At 34.8% G+C, this 22964-nt stretch overlaps 1 pseudogene; it reads right to left on the bottom strand.

The window, feature by feature from the left end:
* Positions 1-510: 510 nt before the first annotated feature.
* Positions 511-21575, bottom strand: LOC132520270 (eukaryotic translation initiation factor 1A, Y-chromosomal-like; annotated as a pseudogene).
* Between the last annotated feature and the right edge of the window lie 1389 nt (positions 21576-22964).

The raw sequence follows: 22964 nt of genomic DNA, 5'->3' as shown, positions 1-22964 counted from the left end.
GGTTCCAAAAACTGAGTTTTGAGAATGCTTTTCTTGTTGGTATGTTTATACTGGCAAAATAAAATCATGAAAAGAATACACATGGTATCGAAACTAGCATAAAATAGCCATATGCCACTTAAATATGTAAAACAGAATTATCATTTCTTACTTCAAATGCAGATTTCTGCCTCTCTTAAATTGTATCAAAATCTCAAAGGAATATCTAGGTAACTAGAGTATATAGAAAGACACCGTACAGTCAACAATCTAATCAAAACTATGGCTTGATCATACTCCATAATGAGTGTAAGGCAAATGGCTTATTCAAAACATCCATTTACTTACTGGAAGTTGTCAAAGTCAAAAAGGCATTTTTTCTCTCCTTTTAAATAGAAAATGGGGTCTTTTACTTATAAGCTCAACTGCAGCAAAAGAACAAAGTGGGTTTAACATTTTACTTAAGATATTCAGGATTACCAGCTTTTAAAGAGATACAAATGGCTTGGAAACTACTTTAACAAGTTTCTCTCATGCTAATAAAATTTTGATCTTCTTTAACAGGATCATGGCCAAAAATCCAAATTGTAAAACAATCCTCAGAAAAATTGGAACATAAAATGTTAGTTCAGTTTCGATATTATCAGTATTTTCTTTATCATCTCAAATGTCATCAAATGGATTATGTGTATATCTCCAAGACCAAATGAATTGGTTTTATAGAATTTAACATGCTCAGGATGCTCATCATGTGCCTTCTAGCTTCATCTGCATTGTATTTTAAAATTATATCAGCTTTGTTATCTTGGTCATCTTGTAGACCAACCAATATGATGTCTGAGGTATTTATGCAAATTTTTTGCTCAATTTCCCTCTGAAGTGACATAACCTCTTTATGCCATCAAAATATATCACTTCTAATCATCCATTTCTCAACATTTTTATTATTTGAGCATATATTCTTGTTCATCCTCTTTGAACACCAGCTCTCTTTTCAGATTCATTCTCATTCTTACCCCTGCATCAGTTTTTACCTTCTTTATCTTTATTCTTGAACGTGGCAATAACTGCAGCCTCAAGGTATCTCTGACTCCTATTCAGGCAGCAGGGATTCTCCAACGGGCTCCAGGGACTACATTAGGACACAGCAGGTGGGGATAGCCAGGTCACCAAGCACTAGAGAGTCTCAAAACCCAGTTCTTCTGAGATCTGTTTGTGTCATTTTTTTTTCTTCTGCTTATATGGATTTGATTTGCTATTTTTCCAGTTTTCTGAGGTGAAAATTTAGATCTTTCTTCTTTTCTAATATATGCATCAAATGCTATAAATTTCCCTCTAAGTACTGCTTTCATTGCATCACACAAACTTTGGCAAGTTGTGTTTTCATTTTCATTTTGTTTAAAATAGTTTTTAGTTTCACTTGAGATTTCTTCTTTGATCCATATGTTATTTAGAAGTGTATTGTTAAATCTTCACATATTTGGGGATATTTCACTTATCTTTCTGTTACTGATTTCTAGTTTAATTCCATTGTGGTCTGAGAGCAGACATTGTAAGATTTCTATTCTTTAAGTTTGTTAAGGTATGCTTTATGGCCCAGAATGTAGTCTATCTTGGTAAATGTTCTATGTGAACTTGAAAAGAATATGTATTCTATTGTTGTTGGAAAAAGTAGTCTGTAGATGTCCATAATATTCAGTTGATTGATGGTGTTGTTGAGTTCACCTATGTCCTTACTGATTTTTTGCCTGCTGCATCTGTTCATTTCTGTAAAAAGGTGTTGAAGTTTCCAACTATGATAATGAATTCATGTATTTCTCCTTTCAGTTCTATTAGTGTTTGCCTTACTGAGTTTGATGCTCTGTTGCCTGGCACATACATGTTAAGAATTGTTATGTCTTCTTGGAGAATTTACTCCTTTATCATCATGTTATGCTCTTCTTTAACCCTGATAAATTTTCTTGCTTTGAAGTCTGCTTAGACTGAAATTAGTATAGCTACTCCTGTTTGCTTTTGATTAGTGTTATATGGTATGTTTTCCTCCATTCACTTACTTTTAATCTATCTGTGTCTGTATTTAAAGTTAGTTTCTTGTAGGCAACATACAATTGAGTCTTGCTTTTTTGCTCCACGCTGACAGTCTGTTTAATTGGCATATTTAGCCTATTGACTACAAAGTGATTATTGACATAGTTTGATTAATATTTACTGTATTCCTTACTGTTTTCTATTTTTTGCCTTTGTTCTTTCTTTCTATTTTTGTTTTCCATGCTTTTTCTGCCTTTTGTGGTTTTAGTTAAGAATTTTATATGATTCCATTTTCTGTCTTAGCTTTTATTTGTTATACTTCTGTTTTTTTTTTCTTTTTTTTTTAAGCAGTTGCCCTGGAGTTCGCAATATACATACACAGGTCATCCAGATCCACTTCCAAATAACACTGCATCACTTCGTAGGTAGTATAGCTTCTAATAACAAAATAATTCTAATTCATCCCTTTTGTGCTTTTTAAATTGCTGTCATTCATTTCACTTATCTGTAAGCATGTGCAAACATATATAAATACATAAGATATATACATAAGCATACATTATCTATAAATTGTTGGCATTATTATTTTGAACAAACTGTTGGTTGTTAAATCAAGAATAAGAAAAATAGCAGATTTTACTTTACCTTCACTGACTACTTTTTCAATACTCTTCCTTACTTTATATAGATCTGAATTTCTGACCTATATTATTTTTCTTCTCTTTAAAGATCTTTTCTTTCCCAGCTTTACTGAGATATAATTTATATATAACACTGCATGAGATTAAGATGTACAATATGATGATTTGATATACACAGATAATGATTAGAAAATTATTACATAGACATGATTACCACAAAAGTTAGTTAACATATCCATCACATCCATCACTTCATAGAACTACTTTTTTTTTTTGGTGGTGAGAAATTTTAAGATTTACTCTCTTAGCAACTTTTAGGTATACAGTACAATATTGTTAAAACTACTCATCATGCTTTACGTTAGATCCTCAGAAGTTATTCATCTTATAATTGGAAGATGTACCCTTTGACAACTTTCACCTGTTTCCCCAACCTTGCACACTTCCCTCCATCACTGGGAACCAACAATCCACTCTGTTTCTATGTGGGTTTTTTGTTGTTGTTGTTTATATTCCACATAAGGGTGAGATTACACAACATTTGTCTTTCTCTGTATGACTTATTTCACGTAACATAATATCCTCAAGTTTCATTCATGTTGTCACAAATTACAGGATTTCTTTCTGGAGGTTTTACAGTTTCAGGTTTTATGTATGTCTTTAATCTATTTTGAGTTAATTTTTGTGAGATAGGGTCCAGTTTTATTCTTTTACATGTTAATATTCAGTTTTTCCACTACCATTTGTTGAAGAGACATTTTCCTTTTGAACATGCTTGGTTTCCTTGTCAAGTAATAGTTGACCATATATGTGTGATCTTATTTCTGAGCTATCAGTTCTGTTTCATTGGTCTATGTGTCTGTTTTTATGACAGTATCATAGCTTTAAAGTGTAATTTGAAATCAGGAAGTGTGACATCTGCAGCTTTGTTCTTTCTAAAGATTGCTTTGGCTATTTAAGGTCTTTTGTGGTTCCAAACTAATTTTAGGATTGTTTTTTCAGTTCTGTTTAAAATGCCATTGGAAATTTGATAGGGATTGTATTAAATCTATAGATGAGTTTGGGTAGTAGGTCCATAAGGTTTTAAAAAGATTAATTCTACGATCTATAACATGGGATATCTTTCCATTTATTTGTCTTATTCAATTTCTTTCATCAATGTCTTATAGTTTGCAAGGTGTACAGACCTTTCACCTCCTTGGTTAAATTTATTCCCAAGTATTTTGTTTTTTATTTTATTGTTAATGAGATTATTTAGTTCTTTTATAGATAATTTGTTGTTAATATATAAAAATGAAACTGATTTTCTTAAATTGAAGTGTCGTTGATTTACAATATTGTACTAGTTTCAGGTATAGAGCAAAGTGATTCAGATTCTTTTACTTTTTTTTTTTCAGAGTCTTTCCATTACAGGTTATTATATTGAATATTGTTCCATGTGCTATACAGTAAATCCTGGTTGTTTTTCTATTTAATATATAATAGTGTGTATCTGATAATCCCATACTCTTAATTTATCCATCCCCTGCATCCTGCTTTCTCCTTTGGTAACCATACATTTGTCTTCTATGTCTGTGAGTCTGTTTCTGTTTTGTAAATAAATTCCTTTTATCGTTATATAGTGTCCTTCTCTGTCTTTATGGTCTTTGTCTTAAAGTCTATTTTGTCTGATATGAGTATTGCTACCCCCATTTTCTTGTCATTTCCATGAAATATCTTTTCCCACCCCCCCTCACTTTTAATCTATGTATCTCACCTGAAAGTAAGTCTCTTGTAGGCAGAATATTGTAGGTTCTTGGGGTTTTTTTTAATCTAATTTTCCATTCCATGTCTTTTGATCAGAGCATTTAGTCCACTGACATTTAAAGTAATTATTGATAACTATTTATTGCCATTTTAAACCTTGTTTTCCAGTTGATTTTGTATTTCTTCTTTGTTCCTTTCTTCTTTTATGTTTTTCCTTCTGTAGGTTGATGGTTTTCTTTTGTAGTATGCTTCAGTTCCTTTCTTTTTGGTTTTTGTGATTCTTACTCTATGTTTTTGTTTTGTAGTTACTCTGGTTTTCAAGTATGTTAACCCATAACTATACCTACTTGCTTTAGACCAATAGTCATATAAGTTCAAACATATTCTAAAAGATCTACTTTTTTTTTTAACTCTCCTCCGCTACATTTTGTGATTTTTGATGTCCTATTTTACATCTTTATTTTTATCCTTTTGCTATTCATTGTTGTTATAATTGCCTTTACAAATGTTTTTGGTTGTTTTTTAATCTCTGTACTGGCTTAAGTGATCCTCAATCCTTTAATATATTTACCTTTCCTATTGTGTTTTCTCCCTTTCCTATTGATTCCTTTTTTCTATTTAGATAATAACTTTCAATATTTCTTTCAGGTTAGGTTTAGTATTGCTGTATTCTTTTAGTTTTTGCTTTTCTGAGAAATTCTTAGTTTCTCCTTCTATTCTAAATATTTACCTTGCTGGGTTGATATCCTAGGTTTGTAGGTTTTTCCCTTTCAGGACTTTGACTATATCATGCCACTCCCTTATGACCTACAAAGTTCTTGTAGAGAAATCAGCTGATTGCCTTATGAGGGTTCCCTCATAACTGACTCTTTGTTTTTTCTCCTTGCTGTCTTTAGAATGCTCTGTTTAACTTTTGCCATTTTAATTATGATATGTCTTGGTGTGGGTCTGTTTGGATTCATCTTGTTTGGGGCCCTCTGTGCTTTCTATAACTGGGTATCTGTCCTTCTTTAGGTTTGGGAAGTTTTCAACCATAATTTCTTCAAATACATTTTCAATTCTCTTTCTCTTTCTTCTCCTTCTGAAACACCTATTATGCATAGGTTGGCATGCTTTATATTATTCCATAGATCTCATATGTTGCTTTCATTTTTTTTTTTTTCATTTGTCTTTCTGTCTGATGTTCTGACTGGGTGACTTCCATTATTCTATCTTCCAGATCACTTGCTGTTCTGCATTATTTAGTCTGCTATTCATTTCCTTTAGCTGGTTGGTTTTTATCTCAGCAATTGAGTTGTCTAATTTTGATTGGTTTCTCTTTATAGTTTCCTCTTAGAGTGATCTGTATTTCTATTGATAATCTTTCTTAATTCCTTTAGCATTTTTATTACCTCCTTTTCTTTTCTTTTCTTTTCTTTTTTTTTTGCGGTATGCAGGCCTCTCACTGTTGTGGCCTCTCCCGTTGTGGAGCACAGGCTCCAGACGTGCAGGCTCAGTGGCCATGGCTCACTGGCCCAGCTGCTCCACGGCATGTGGGATCTTCCCAGACTGGGGCATGAACCCGTGTCCCCTGCATCGGCAGGCGGACTCTCAACCACTGCGCCACCAGGGAAGCCCTATTACCTCCTTTTTGAACTCTGACTCTGGTAGATTGGAGAGGTCTGTTTCATTATTCTTTTGGGGGATTTCTCTTGTTCTTTAAATTGAGAGTATTTCCTCTTCTTCATTTTGTTTACATTTCTCTGTCTCTATGAATTTAGGAGATAGTTATCTACTATAGTCTTGTAGGGCTGTTTTTATTTGGGAGTATCCCTGTGTTGACTGTGTGAGTCCATTATTTTTGGTGTGAGAGATGTTTTTGGTACAGATGCTTGCCATGTCTTTCCTCAGAATATGCTGGCCACTGATTGTCCCCTTGATTGGGGGTGTGTTTGGTGTTATGGTGACCATAGCCTGCACTGGATGTTGGGCAGGTCCTCATCTTTGCTCTTTGGCTGTCACGGCCTTGTTGCAGGGTAGGTTCTGCTCCCCAGTTGTGAGGTAGGCAGGACTGGAGCATTTACACTGGGAAAGGAGCTGCTTTGTATTCCTCCCCAGGGCTGTCCACCAGGAATGTGAGTCTATGATGCTGCTCACCACCTGCTGTGTGTGCCAACAGTCTGCTGATGCTAGACCGGCCACGGGACCTGTCCCTGCTGAGGAAGAACTGATAATTGGCTCTGATGTCAGCCTGCCTCCAGCCTATGCATGGTCACAAAGCCTGCCCCTGCTAGAGCTGCACCCTGCCATGAGCATGCTGACAGCCGGGGGTGTTATGGCAGACCCACACCCCACCCTGTGTGCACTGATGATGGGTCTTCTATGGTGGACCTGTGCCCCATCTTGCACACTTTAACAGTGGTGGCCCAGACCACACTCCAGGTCCTTTGGGCTGTCGCTAAGCAGCTAAACTGTGTCCTCTCCCAGAGTCTGTGTGCTGAAACCCAAGTTTCAGCACCTGGCCACTGCAGGTACTAGCAGGCACATGTTATGGGCTAGGAAATGTGGTGGTATGGTAGCTCTCAGTACCAGTCTCTGCCCTGATTGTTAGCAAGCCAGCACCTGTACATTTCTCTCGAGCAAAATCCAGGCCACTTCAGCTCCCTCTCTGCCTTGGTGGACCTCCTGGTCAGCAAAGGGGGTTCCCAGGGTGAGGGAATCTTTCCTCTTTCACAGCTCCCTCCCAGGGGTGCAGGTCCCACCCCAATTTAGGTGGGGATCTTTCTTTGGTTGTATAAGATATCTTTTGCCAGCTTTCAGTTAGTTTTCTGTGAGAATTATTTTCACATGTAGAAGTATTTTTGATGTGTTTGCTGAGGGAAGTGAGCTCCATGTCCTTCTATTCTGTCATCTTGATCTCTGCCCCCAGTGCAATAGATTTTTTGTATGTTGATTTTTATTTCTGCAATTTTACTCAATGTGTTTAATAGTTTTAAGTTTTTGGTGGAATCTTTAGGATATTTTATATATAAAATCTTATTATCTGCAAAAAGAGACAATTTTACTTCTTCCATTCCAATTTTGGTGCCTTTTATTTACTAATATATCTATTTATTTTTTACTTATTATTTATTTTGACTTGTTGCTCTGGCTAGGGCTGCCAGTACTGTTAAATAGGATTAGTGAGAGTGGGCACACCCTTGTCCCTGATCTTAGGAGAACAGTTTTCAGCTTTTTACCATTGAGTATAATGTTGAAGGTGGGCTTGTTATAAATGGCCTGTATTATATTGAGGTACAGTCCTTCTGTACTCAATTTATTGAGAATTTTTTCATGAAAAAGTATTGTCAAATGCTTTTTCTGCATCCATTGAGATAATAATATGATTTTATCTTTCATTCTTTTAATGTGATGTATCATATTGATTATGCATTTTGAACATTTGTAAATTCCAGTAATTAATCCCACTTGAATATGGTATATGATTCTTTTAGGGTCCTATCGAACTGAGTTCAGTAGTATTCTGTAGTGGGGGTTTTGATTAGTGATCCTTACTCATTATTTGCCTATTCAGATTTTTTATTTCTTCATGATTCAGTCTTCGTAAAATGTATATGTCTAGGGATATATCCATTTCTTCTACATTGTTCTGAAAGAACTTCCTTTTATGTTACTTGTAAAGTCTGCTGGCAACAAATTCCCTCAGTGTTTATTTGTAAGAAAATATTTCTCCTTTACGTTTGATGCAAAATTTTGTAATGTGCACAATTCCAGTTTGGTGAAGTATTTTTCTCTGAACAGTTTAAATATTTCACTCTACTTTCTTCCTGCCTGCATGGTTTCTGAGGAGACATTGGATGTAATTCTTATCTTGTTCCTTTATATGTAAGGTGTTTTATTCCTCTGGCTTCTCTCAGGACTATATCTTTGATTTTCTGTAGTTTGAAATAATATGCTTTGGTGTAGATTATTTATTTATTTGCATTTATCCTGCTTGGTATTCTGTGTTTCTTGAGTCTGTGATTTGGGGTCTGACATTGATTTAGGGTAAATTCTCAGTCACTATTTCAAATATTTCTTCCATTTCTTTCCCTCTTTCTTCCCTTTCTGGTCTTATCATTATGCATATTTTGCACCTTTTGCAGAGACCCTTGGATATGCTGTCCTGTTTTTCTTTTTTTTTTTTAATCTTTGTTTTCTTTGCTTTCCAGTGATTCTATTGATATATCTCTAGCTCAAAGATTCTTTCCTCAGCTGCACTCAGTCTACTAAAAAAGCCCATCAAGCATCTTCATTTCTGTTTCAGTATTTTTTTAATCTTTAGCATTTCTTTCTGGTTCTTTCTTAGGATTTCCATCTCTCTGCTTTTATTGCCCATCTGTTTTTGCATGCTGTCTAATTTATCCATCAGAACACTTAGCATATTAATCATAGTTGTTTTAAATTTCTGGTCTTATAATTCCAACATTCCTGCTATGTCCGGTTCTGATACTTGCTCTCTCTATTAAAATTGAGATTTTTGCACTTTGGTGTGCCTTTTAACTTTTGTCTTGGTAGCCAGACATGGTGTACTGAGTAAAAAGAACTGCTGTAACTAGGCCTTTAGAAATGTGATGATGAGATGTAAAGGGAAGGAAACCAATCTATAGACCTAATATTAGGTTTCAGTCTTTTAGTGAACCTATGCCTGTGGACTGTGAACTTCAAAAGAGTTTTTCAGTATTTTTTTTCTTCCCTCCTCAGGTGGGATAGGTTGGTAGAGTAGGTTTGAGCTGGGTGTTTCCCTTCCTCAGTAGAGTGAAGCTCTAATGATACCCCAACAAGTTAGGCACTGGTTAACTAGTTTTCCCTGAGGGAAGAACTGTTAAGAAGAACAGAGTGCTCTGGGGTATTTAAAATGGCTCCTTTTTCCCTTTCCCTGCCTGAAACAGTTTTTTTTTTTTCCTGATATATACTATGGAAACTTGATCAGTTTCCTGGTGGTAAGTTTTACAATATCATGGGGGCCATCTATGAGTAGGTTCCCCTGGTAATTTTAACTCTCAGACTTGTTAACACTGAGACTCCAGCAATTCAACAATTACATTTATTTCTGTAAACATCTTTATTGGAGTATAATTGCTTTACAATAGTGTGTTAGTTTCTGCTTTATAACGAAGTGAATCATTTTATGGTTCCTTACTCCTGCGTTGCTGGTTCCCTGATGTTTCTGCTTCTGTGTCCCTGCTCCTCGCGTAAGCTGAGACTCCTTTTATTCATCTGTCTGTCTCTCCAATATTTGGGACATCAGTTTTCCTGTGTTCCACTCTCTTACAGATCCAAGGAGAGTTGTCGATTTTTTAGTCTGTTCAGCATTTTACTTATTGGTAGGATGGAGTGACAGCAGAAGCTCCTTACATGTGGAGCTGAAAATCCTAATTACCTGGATTGTTTTTTTACATTTCTGATGCTGTCTTTTGAAGCATGAATGATTTTTAATTTTGATAAAGCCCAATTTACCTATTTTTTTCTTTTGTTGCTTAAGCTTTTGGTGTCATGTCTAAGAAACTGTTGCCTGACTCAAGATAATTGAGATTCAGTCTGATGTTTTCTTCTGAGTTTTATAATTTTAGCTCTTATATTTAAGTCTATAATCCATTTTAAATTAAGTTTTGTACATGCTATGGCATTGGTACACAACTTTATTCTTTTGTAAGAGGCTGCTCCAGAACCATTTTTTTTTTGAATTTATAGTTATTTTCGCACATTTTCTTTAGGTTCTTACATGAGACAAACATACTTCCTTAGAAATAATCTTTTTATTCTGTTCCACAAACAAAAAGAAATTTTTAAAAAATAGGATGGGGAATCAAGTTTTGCCTTAGGCACTACATTAATCATATTATATCATCTGGCTCTTCTGAACAGTGGATGTGTTCTGCTTTTTCTTAAAATAAGTGCTATAAGAACTGAAATATAGTTTGGGTTCTGTGGCATACTTTATTTATAAGTCAGTTAAACTTTAGTTAGATGTAGGCACAGACTATCCCTGTGGAATTTAGCATGAAGCCACAACTACCAATAAGAATTATTTTTTCCCACTTGTCTACTCTGTACATATATTTTATCAAGGGCCTTGTAAGAGTGGGTATGTATGGATAGTCAAAGGCAGGATTTAGGCATTTTTGGATTCCATAGCCCATAAGACATCTTTTTTCATCTAATTTCATTTGTTGTGCTTATATGAAAAACATATTTTAATAGAGATAAAGCAAGTATATATTAAAGGACTGTTACCAAAATATGAAGTACAATTATAGAAATAAACAATAAAGTAGATTACAATAGGCAGTACTTGTATATACAAATTGTAGGCTAAGAAAAAGGAAATATAGGTGTAAACAAGCTATGACAAGTATATTCCTCCAGAACACTCTGGTTCTTTCTCCATTTTGGGTACGATATAAACTACTATGCAAATGTAATGTGGAATTTGAGAAAACATAGTCCTTTTGAGGAAAAACAGACCTACTTTTGATTTTCTTATGTATTTTGTATCATAAGCTTTTATCAAATATATGGTTTGCAAATATTTTCTCCCATTCCACAGTTGCCCTTTCATTTTGTTGTTTCCTTTCCTGTACAGAAGCTTTTTAGTTTGATATAGTCTCGCTTTTCTGTTTTTGCCTTTGTTGCCTGTGCTTTTCATGTCATATCCAAGAAATCACTGCTAAGGTCAATATCACAAAGCTTTTTACTTATGCTTCTTCTAGGAGTTTTACAGTTTCAAATCTTAACAATTAAATCTTTAATCCATTTTGAGTTGATTTTTATATATGGCCTAAGATAAGGGTCCAATTTCATTCTTTTGTATGTTAATACCCAGTTTTCCAACACCATTTATGAAGAGACTATTCTTTCCTCATTTTGTGTTCTTGGCACCCTTGTCAAAGATCAGTGGACCATGTATGCCTGGGTTTATTTCTGGCATCTCTTTTTTGTCCTATTTGTCTATGTCTTTTTTTATGCTGGTACCACACTTTTTTGGTTACTGTAGTTTTATAGTATATTTTGAAATCAGGACATGAAATGCCTCTGGTTTTGCTCTTCTTGCTCAAAATAGCTTTGGCTAGTCAGGGTCTGTTTGTGGTTCCACAATAATTTAGGAGTACTTTTTCTATTACTGCAAAACTGCTATTGGGGTTTTGGTAGGAATTGCATTGAATCTATAGGTAGCTTTGGGTAGTATGGACATTTTAACAATATTAAGTCTTCCAGTCCATGAACACAAGTTATCTTTCCATTTATTTGTGTCTTCTATAATTTTTTCATCAGTGTTTTATGACTTTTAGCATACAAATCTTTCTTGGTTAAGTTTATATGTAAGAATTTTATTATTATTGATGCTATCATAACTGTGATTGTTTTCTTGCTTTTCAGACAGTTTGTTGTTAGTGTATAGAAATGTAACTGATTTTTTAATGTCGATTTTGTACCCTGAAACTTTGCTGAATTCGTTTGTTAGTTCTGATAGATTTTGTGTGTGTGTGTGTGGAGTCTTTAAGATTTTCTACATATTCTCTTTTCTCTTACTTTTTCTACTATCTCTAATCATCCATTAACTGTGGGCCTTCTAATTGTGAGTCTTTGACTCTGGGAAGTTTTCACCTATATACTTTTTAGAACAAATCTGAGTCTTTTCACTTATTTTCAGCTCCTATATTGAACTTCCCAAGTTCTAACTTTAATCTTGACTCTCAATAAGTCTTTAGTCTGTGAAACTGATTATATTCACAGCATTTATCCATGATGTCCTACATGACTCTCAAATCCAGGTATCATTAATTGAACTCTTTACCTTCTCTTCTACTCTACTCTTTCCATTTTTCTTTTCTGTATCTTATAATTGACAAGGCAACTATTCTATATTCTATACTCAAAATCAAGAATTCAGTCATAAGTTTCATATCATTTACTCCAATAGGTCCAATATGACCCAAGCCCAGTCAATTTCAGTCTCAAAAATATCTCTTTGATCTTTCTCTTACATTCTGCTCCAACTGTTCACATCATAGTTCAAGTCATCATTACCTCATTTTTGCCTACTTCATAAGTGCAATAGCAACCTAGATAACTATCTTAAAACTATTTCATCATGTTACTATCCTGTTCTATTATTTGTGATGCTCCATTTTCAATGATGCTCCATTACCTATTGGATCAAGTCCAAAATTTTGTGCTTGTTTTATCCAAACTTATTCTCATTAACAAATATACCATTTTTACTCAAGCTGAGCTGAACTTCTCATTTGTTCTCTGGGTCAGTCTTTTTACTTTAAAATTGAGCAGGCTGGATTACACTGAATGATCTGTAAAGGTATCTTTTTCTATGGTCCCCATTTTACACACACACATAAAATTATTTTCATTGCCTTTGTTAAGTAATTGTTAAAGGTGTAACACATATAGGCAGGAATAGGCCATATGCATTTAAGTGGAAATATGTCTTTTACAGGTATTCTGGCTTGTCTAACAGAAATATCTCTGGCTTGTCTAACAGAAATATCTCTGTCTTCTGTGCAGCTGTGCATGATATCAATTTAATGTCCTCCAGTGAGGCCCTGTGTACTCTTCAACATACCACAAATGAGTTTGAATATCAGAGATAATAAATTATTTGTATAGAATTATCATACAACATGTCTATGAGATTTGAAGTCTAAGTGACATATAAATATATTTACTAACAAACAATATACTGTACCTACTGTTATTTTAAGAGCTCTATATACAGAACATGGTAATGCTAAAACTTAAAATTTCATAGAAACTTACTTTCATTAGCTCTTAGTCATGCAGAAACATTTATCCATTTTAGCTTTGTAAAGGTGGGGGGATATATTAGGAATAACTTGGATTCTAGAAGGAGGAGAATTTTCAAGTTTACTGCCCCAGACCTCAGTACAGTTAATGTCAGTCAAGATACCTACACAATGAAACCCTTATCTAATAACTGGAGATCCAGGGATTCGAGCCATGTGAGCTGATATTCTCATCTTGTGTCCACTTCTGGATATAGGTTTATAGTCACCTGACTCACTACCACAGATTCTGCCCTCAGTTTTAATTGTGTACATGACTCTCTAAGCTTAAACTGACAAGCTTTCTGACTTTGGTAATTGCCATCCCCTTTATGTTTGTAATTCAACCAAGCCTGACCTATCTATCCTACTGTTCATATTAAAATGAGGTATTGAATAGGTATTGAATGGCTTATTAAAAAGGATCTTACTACAAATAAATCACCTACTTTATACTTTTTCCTTTGTCCAGGTTTCATGTTTATACAAGTACTAGCATAAGAGCAACCTTGAATTTTATTTTCAACCACTTTTTTCCTAACAAATGAGGACTGGTCACATTGCTAATTTATTGCTCTCCTAATTAAAGTGATCTCCCTTCTCTTGGCCCATCCTAACCTTTGCAATCCTCTAAAGCCATTTAAAATCTATCAACTTCAATACATCTATCAACTTCCAAGTAACTTCAGTTCCTATTGACCTCCCTATCTTAACTGTCCAAAGCACTAAATTGGTCATATCATGAATGCTTACACTAGACTATATTCAATTTAGCACTATGTGTCATCTCATGCTATTCTTTTAGTTTGCTGCTAGAGGGAAAGGAAGTAATGGAGATAGTAAGTTTCTTGTGAAGAAAGATAAGTAAACAGATACTGCAGATTTTGACCATAAATGTTTTCCTTAACCTAGTACAATGAATGACTAAGAGACCCAGTTCATATTAGATATTGAATAAAAATGTGTGTCCTGTGAATAAATAATTCATAAACAAATGAAGAGATGACAATAACTGCCTATATCCCCAAATTTTATTTACTTCATCCTTGTGGCACAGGTTAAAATACATTTTATGTTCTCTTTCTCTCTGATTACTGTGAAAAGGTGAGTGATTTACCACTGATGTTTAAATATGGATTTTTATCTTAAAAAAAACATGGGTGATATCATATTGAATTTGTGATTCTTAATGTATTTAAAAACCTGCTGTTATAATCTGCAAAAAAAAAACCAAATCATGCTGTACATGTGAAACTAACACAATATTGTAAATCAACTATACTTTAGTTAAAAAACCTACTATGTCATCTGTAATCAGACATAAGAACAAGTAAATATTGACTTAACATTTCCTTTTAAAATAATCCACATGTGAATTTTTGTATTTTTCTGGACATTTAAACACAGAAACATTGTAAATACCAATGTGTATTTAACAGTTTCTTTATTCTGTGAATACTGTTAGAATTAGGAAAGCCATTTTAAAAAGTTCAGTGGTCCTGTTAGTAAGCTATGATCACAATCAGGTCTCATTTTGAAAACTGTTTCCATGGAGACATTGAGTATCATATTCATTAGAGTCTGATTCTAGTAAAGAAAATTTATTGAAAATTGTTTTTCAAATTTACTGAAAATTGTTTTCAAGAAGGAATTCTGATTGTCATTAATAGTTATCAGTAGACAAATCACCAGAGAAGATTGTGGTTTGGAATTAAGATTCGGGACTGCACAGAAAAGTTCAGCTGAACCTGACATATCTTATGAAAATGGGTAATGTATTCCAGTGTCTTAGGCAATTTTCTTTCCTGTAAAAACAATATTCTTTTCTATTCTTTACTCAGAAGGAGGTAATTGGTTTCAGTATTTATTTCTCTAGAAAGGTTAATAGAGAAATTCTCCAGGAGGACAATCTTCCAGTTCCTTGATAGATGTTTCCTTTTTAGTACTATCTGACTGCTTTCTACACAAAGCTGCAAATGTCGAGGTGGGCTTAAATCCCCACTGAGGAAGAAGAGACTGACCATTTCCAGGCAGCTTTATTAGGGTTATGGAGCCATCTTAGCCTTGCAAATTCTGGGCTGCTATCAACAGCACATATTTCTTGGAAGTTTTTGTGAGCTGGTACTGTGGCTGAACCTCTTAGTCATAATCTCAGTGCCCAATCTCCTCTTCACACTTAAAGATAAAACACAGCTTTCATGAAAAGTGATGTAACAAACTGAAAAAGTAGATTTCTAAACCTCTCTTTAAGATGGGGTAGGCATGTGACTAATGCTTTGGCTCAAGTTACATGATCAAAAGTGATGCAACGGGACTTCCAGCAAAGCTTCCTGAATTTGGGTTGATTCAACCAGCAAATTCCTTTTTGTCTGTGCCTAGTCCATCTTCCTCTACTTTCAATGAGAATATGATGGGACGGGATGGAACTTAATCTAAAGCAAATATGAGGACACTGTACAGAAATACACACATGCTATAGCTGGGAAGGAAAAGAGGAAGAAGGATGCTGGGACACTCTTGACATTGTAGAACCCCTGTACCACCCCTGATCTAAGACATCCTGACTTCATTTTACAGGGGGGAAAAATAAACATCAATATTTTAATCAACTGCGAATTTAGGTCTCTATTACTAGCACATAAACCTTTTTCACTGATTTTCATTCAATAAAATAAAATGTAGATTATAAATTCCATATGTTATTCCAAATTATTTTGCTTTCTGAAGTTTCTTTAGAGTATATTGTCGCCTGGCATATTCTTTATTTGATCAATAATGTTTGAACTGAATATCAGAAGAGGAATATCTCTATCCCTTTATATGATATTTACCAGAAATAAAATATATATCATTAGAGAGAGAGAGAGAGAGGAGACAGAGAAGGTAACGGGAGGAGATGGGGAGAGGAGAGAGAAATATTAGGTAAAAGAGGCTATGAAACCACCTCTACTAAACATTTAACATGGGAAAAAAAAAGTTGTTATCAGTTTCAGGAGACCAGGATTTTTGTATGGAGTTGTACTGTTACTTCCTCATTTCCCTCCTTTATAAAATGAGTTAAAGTAGATTATCTCAGAGTCAAGTTTAGGTCAAGAAACACAGTAGTTTTATTATTTATTTTCCTAGATAATATACTGTTTAGTTTTTCACATCTGGATATTTAGCTAAAGTGATAACAAACATTTTATTCCAGATAATGTCAGTAATATATTAATCTGTTGGTGACAGGCTACATTTCCTCTTCCAAGAAATGGGAAATTTAAGCCTTTTCAAAGGGCTTTTTATTATTGTTGTCTGCTTTTAAATGAGATAGGTACTTCTTCCAGCAGACAAATAAAATTTCCAGCAGTTAGAAAGATACTTCTTAAAGAAATTCCTCAAAATATTAAAAGATTCTCCACAAGAAAATATGTGTATATTACCTCCTTTTCTTTCTCCTTCAAATATTTTCATTTAACATTTATAGGAGAGGTTTTAATGCACACATTCTATATTAACTATTTCCTTCCTCAGTAGTTATAAATTCTTTATTAGTGGGCCACACTGTTATCTAAAATAAAAGTCACTATTCTGCCCTCCCACTACTTTGCAACTAGGTGTGTCCATGAGTCTAAATTCCACCAATAAAAATAAGCAGAAATTTAACGTGGCATTAAGGAAAGTTTCCTTGACAAAGGAAAAACTCTTTCTCCTTTCTTGATGTAATGACACATCGTACCAACATGAGGTATAAGACACAGGCAGAAGATGGCAGAATAGAGAGATGAAAGCAGGTAGGTCCAGACAGTATGGAGCACCCCCATCAACAAAGAGACACAGACCTCTGAATCTCTTTTAATGTGAGAGATTAACTAAACTGGAATCTTGTTTAAGCCCTTTACTAGAGCTTTCCTTCTTTCCTTTTCCCTTCCTTCCTCCCTTCCTTCCTTCCTTTTCTTTCTCTCTTCCTTTTCTTTCTCTCGTCTCTCTCTCTCTCTCTCTCTTCCCTTCTTCCAAACTAATCCTACTGGACATAGTACCTATACACTTGTATCTATGGAGCACAGAATGTACAATGCATATTTCCTGGTTATCTGAGACAGAACTTTACATGTGAAAGTGAAGTTGTATCATTACCTCATGGATTGATTACAGATTTGTAACATGGTACCTTCTTTTTTAAAGAAAAATAGTTATTTTTAGTGAACTTGTTGGAGAGGCACATAAACATTTTAATAAATGTTTAACATTCTAAATTAAGATGTTCACAGAGACAGGAAAGATTATAAATCCATCAATAAATTATTACACTGAATCCATTCCTTTAAGCTCTTCAAAATTTTTAGAAATAGATTATTTAGGAGTTTTGTCTCCCTTAAGACTTTCTGAGCTTGAGATTTATAGAAACAGAAAACATTGCATATAGTAGCAAAAATCTAGGCATAATTTGTCCAAGGCAGAGTAAGAAAAATGCAAGGCAGTAAAATAACTCCCATTTTAGAACTTAAAGGTAATGATTTTGAAAAGCTTTGCAGGTGGAGCAGGATTACCAAATTGGTTGAAGTTATATCCATCTAAAAAGTCCTGGATAATTTTTATCTTGAAATTAGCCTTGGGAAGAAATTAGACCTAAAAATAATCTTTGAATGTGTGTCTGTATACATGTGAAGTTTTGTGTTCCATTTTCCATATAGTGATACGAATTAATATTCATGATGATGATGTCTAATTGTGTAAATTTAGGTATATGTTTCTTTAAAATATTGTTCAAGGTGTAGATTTTGTAATAATTTAGTAATTTTTAATGTCATTTTTAACATGTATGAACTTTACTGCATAGTCCATTAAAATGAGAATCATGCTTGTTGAGGACTATGAAACAGGTAGGCCCTATAAGTTATATATTTTAATTATGATTATTTTATATAATTCTGGACTCAAATATTTTGTTATTTGTTTAAGCTCTCAGAACCAAGAAGAGAAACAGGCAGGATTTAATCCATAGCCACACTCTTTCTACTCTATTGCAGTAACTTTATAGTTCCAATTTTGTTATCAATAAAAAGGATAACTGAGTGATTGATTTACAGAGAATACTGATGTCCCTCACTTACATATCCCTGTTGCTGAAATGTTATTTTTTGAGCCTGTAAGTCAAATAGACAAGTCAGCAACACTGATGGGTAGAAACCTGTGCCCACTGCAGATGGAATAAACAATGACAAAAAAAAAAACCTCCCTAAGTGCTAAAATCAACCTTTTAAGCGGTGAACTTGCAAACCTAAAAATATAAAGTGATAACAGTATTATCATAGACTACTTAGAACTTGAAATAATTCTAATTGTGGAGGCTAGTGTTTGTTTTGACAGAGTTAGAGAGCTGATAATACCTTCTCACTAATCTATTTTTTTCTAAACAAATCTGTCCAAGAAATGCTTCCCAGTGAACCACATTTAACAACTAGAAAGGGAACTGTGTTGCCATACATTACTTATCTTCTGTTTATATTCCATAGTTTAGTGGCTTACAAACATTAGAGTACTCTAGAATTGCCTGAGGATATTTTTTAAACCATAGATCCCTGTACCCTACTCCCTCTGTTACAATAAGTGTGCTGTGTGACCCAGAGAGGGGTGTGTGTGTGTGTATTTAACAGATACACTTGGAGATTCTCTCAAAAATGGTCTAGGGAACACATTTTGAGAATTAATGAGTCAGTTTGCATGTTTATTCAATTTGTCTCATAGTATATAAGCATGAAATTACAAATCTAAATGAAATCAATGATTGTGGAATCCTCAATTTACCAATGAAGAAACAACTCAGTCGAATGTTAGAAACTCAGTTGAATGCATAGGATCTGAGATTTTCTCTACTTAGGAAGCTAACAAATTAGCCAGCCATAGTTTCATGGATGTTGGCAGAGCACATGAACTCCTGGGTCAGAGAAAATAGACTTTATTACTCACTCCATAGCAAGCAGCATGAGCTTCATGTTCATGCCAATTCTCCTTGTCCCCCCCTCCCCCAGATCTCACAGGGATAACGTGGAACACAAAGGTACACCGTGCACATGTAGGAAACCCCAACCTTTTATAAATGGCTGCACAAAAACCTGCCCAAACCTTGCCCTGATGTCAGGATATTTTGAATACCAAATAGACATGCTTTTTCTCTGGAGGGAGACAGTATTGTCCAAGGCTGTTTACAAACATCCTTGAAAAGTTACTATGAAACAAAGGCTTTCATTGTCTTAGCTTATAAAACATGCAGAAACAGGAGAGTCCAATGGAGAATTCTCCCAACCATGAGTTTTCCATTTTTAATTGAGTTTTTTTACAGGGCATAATCACAGGAATCTCACTATCCCATCTCATTCTCAATGTGACTTGTTTGTTTTTGCCTCTCCCCCAAAGATAGATATGAAGATTTCTCACCATCCCCTCACTAGGTTTCCTGAATATTACAGGAGAGTGTCCACACAGTGTAGTTCCACAAGGAAAAGACAAACCTTCATTTCTGACTTCTAATACTGCAAAGATATGGGAAAAAACCCATAATATTTACATCTTCCCATTAAAGTCACCTAAATAGTGATATCCTGCCATGGGTATGTAACATTTTCAATGGATATTTTTTTGTTTTTTGATTTTTTTGTTTGTTTTTTGCTTAAGACAATAGGTCCAATCCAAAGCCAAAGTTCTAGAAAGATAAGTTCAGAAAATCCCAGAAAGTTAATGCCTAGTACTGAATATAGACTCACTTATTATGTTCTACAGTCATTAGGATTGTTATTTATTGGGTACCTTTCATTGTATGGATCTGATTGGTGGTGAGATTACTTTATATTTAGAACACACATGAAAGAAGGCACTATGTTAAAGAATCTACCTAACCTCCAAAAGCTTATAGCATATTGGAGAAAAACTATTTTACACAGATAACTGTAAGGCAGAGTAAAAAGTTCTGCTTCATTAAAGACTATGTTAATTTCTGTTGCTGCTGTACCAAATTAACACAATGTAGGGATTTAAAATAACATACCTTTATGTTTTTTTGTTTGTTTTGTTTTGTTTTTAAAGTTTTTTTTTTTTGAGGAGCATTTTTTAAAAGTCTTTATTGAATTTGCTACAGTATTGCTTCTGTTTTTTATGTTTCTGTTTCTTGGCCATGAGGTATGTGGGATCTTAACTCCCCGACCAGGGATCGAACCCACACCCTCTGCATTGGAAAGCAAAGTCTTAACCACTGGACTGCCAGGGAAGTCCCCACATTTATTTTTTTGCAGTTCTGGAGGTCAAAAATCTAAAATCAGTCTCACCTGGCTAAACTCAAGGTGCTTGCAGCATTGCCTTCCCTCTGGAGATTCTAGGGGAAAATTCATTTCTCTCCTTTTCCAGCTTCTAAGGGCTGCCTACATTTTTGTCTTGTGGCCTCTTCTTCCAGTATTTGTATTATTCCAAGTTCTGCTGCCATTGTCACATCTCCTTCTCGGACTCCAGCTCTCCTGATTTCATCTGTTCCCTTAAATGGACTCTTGTGATTACATTGGGCTCCACCAGATAATCCAGGATAATCTCCCCATCTCAAATTCCATAACTTAATCACATCAGCCAAGTCACTTTTGCCAGTAGTATAATCTCTGGTTATGGAGATTAGTGTACAGATCTATTTGGTGGACCATTATTCCACCTAACACAGAGAGGTATATATCTTTGTAGTCATTAAGAATAAAAATTCTATCATTTTAATTAAATATTTGGTTTGCTATCGGAAGAAAAGCCTACTAAGTTTTGTTATGAACGATGTAGGTAACTTATTTGTATATCAATCCTTCTCCCCCCACAAATGCTACTAAAACTGAACTAGGCTATTCAAAAAGAGAAAGACAGACACAGGGAAAAAGATGGAGGCAGACAGACTCAAAGAGGAAAACTCTGTATTTTCTCATATCTCCTTATGAAGGTGAACTGCTTGTCCACTTTAAGAAGAGAACTCTTTGAAATTTTTTTAATATCCTAGTGAAAAATTCTCTTAATGAAACAGTAGTTGACCTTAACAGTAGTCCAATGTAACAGCTTCTGAACTTGCTGACTGCTTATTGGTTTCTTTAGTTTTTTGCTAATATTCTGTTCACAAGTTCAGTATCCAAATCTTGAGTGTGATGACTACAGCCCTTTCCAAAACCTGATAACAATTTCAGAGGGAGAAAGAAGCAGGTGAGCTTCCTATCACAATATGTTAATGTTTTGACATTACTGTCTACCCTGAAGTCAAAAGACTGGAAAGAGCATACCCTTGAGGCTTCTTTCTGATGTCACAATGTGATTCAAAGTAATTGGAATGAATATTCATGTTTTCTAGTGTCTGAGATGCTGTCATGGTCCCATCAGTTATTAAGCAATGACAACATGATGTTGTTTTGATGATTCTTGTTTTATTAGTCCTACCAACTGTTGTAATGCAGACATGAGCATCCAAGCTCTATCTTCTAACTCAAGATGGTTTATTACTTTAATGACATTGCAAAATAGCATGGAATTCACAAAAATAACAGAAAAATACAGGGAAATTATAACAAACAAGCATGCACTTCTTCTAGCCTTATAAACTTAACATTAACTTCTTAAAATTTTTTAAATTTTTTGGCTGCATTGGGTCTTTGTTGCTGCATGCAGGCTTTCTCTAGTTGTGGCAAGCGGGGGCTACTCTTCATTGCAGCCTGCAGGCCCTAGAAGGTGCAAGCTTCAGTAGTTGTGGTGCGTGGGCTCAGTAGTTGTGGCGTGTGTAGTTGTGGCGTGTAGGCTCAGTTGCTCCGTGGCATGTGGGATCCTCTTGGACCAAGGATCGAACCTGTGTCCCCTGCATTGGCAGGCAGATTCTTAACCACTGTGCCACCAGGGAAGTCCCACCACCAACTTCTGTTCCCAAGAAATTGGAGTAATAGAGATGAGATTCACCTTTCTACCTGAAATAGCCAAAAGCAGGACAAAATATGTAAACCAGTTGTTTTCAAGACAGCAATCAATGGAGGACATTGATCCTTGATTAGCATTAAAAAAGTGAGGTGAGCATCAGGATTGTCTGAGCTTTACTCCACTGAACAAGTTTTCAGGCCACAATCAAGAGAGAGAGAGAGAGAGAGAGAGAGAGAGAGAGAGAGAGTATTTAGGCAGAGCCTGAAAATTCCCTGAGGAGATGGAGCTGAGTCCAATCAGACCAAGATGTCTCGAGTTTGAAAAACAGAGTACAATACAGGAAGGAGCTACACAGAGAGAGAATTCCAGAGGTCAACAGAAGGTTCTCCTCAAGTATTCAACCCAGTACTAATGTTATACATCTGTGTGAAGGAACTACCTGAGGCTGGGAAAAGAAACACACAAAGGGATTAAAAGTAACGTTCCTTGATGTGTGTGTACAATGATAGGAATAGTGTTATCCTGCTAGGAAAACTGGAAAGCTTCATACATTAGGGAAAATTGAATAGGGTACACAAAATAGAAATGCCTCAGTAGAGGGGAATGATTAGTACTAATCTGAGCACTGTTCCAATCCCATTTAAAAATTTTAAAGATGGAGTGAAAGGATCAAACTATTTCCAAGAAACCCAACTTTATCCCAGAACAAAGATCAAAATATTTATATAAATGTAAAATATCCACCATCTAAAAAATAAATTTACAATATATGGTACCCTATAAAAAGTTACTAGACATGTGAAGAAACAGTCAATTAAAACAGACCCATGAAAACAAAACAAAACAAAACAAA

The sequence above is a fragment of the Lagenorhynchus albirostris genome, chromosome 5 (assembly GCF_949774975.1).
Source record: "Lagenorhynchus albirostris chromosome 5, mLagAlb1.1, whole genome shotgun sequence".
In the NCBI taxonomy this organism is placed as follows: Eukaryota; Metazoa; Chordata; class Mammalia; order Artiodactyla; family Delphinidae; genus Lagenorhynchus; species Lagenorhynchus albirostris.
The sequence above is the reverse complement of the archived record's forward strand: the minus strand, read 5'-3'. Positions and strand labels throughout refer to the sequence as shown.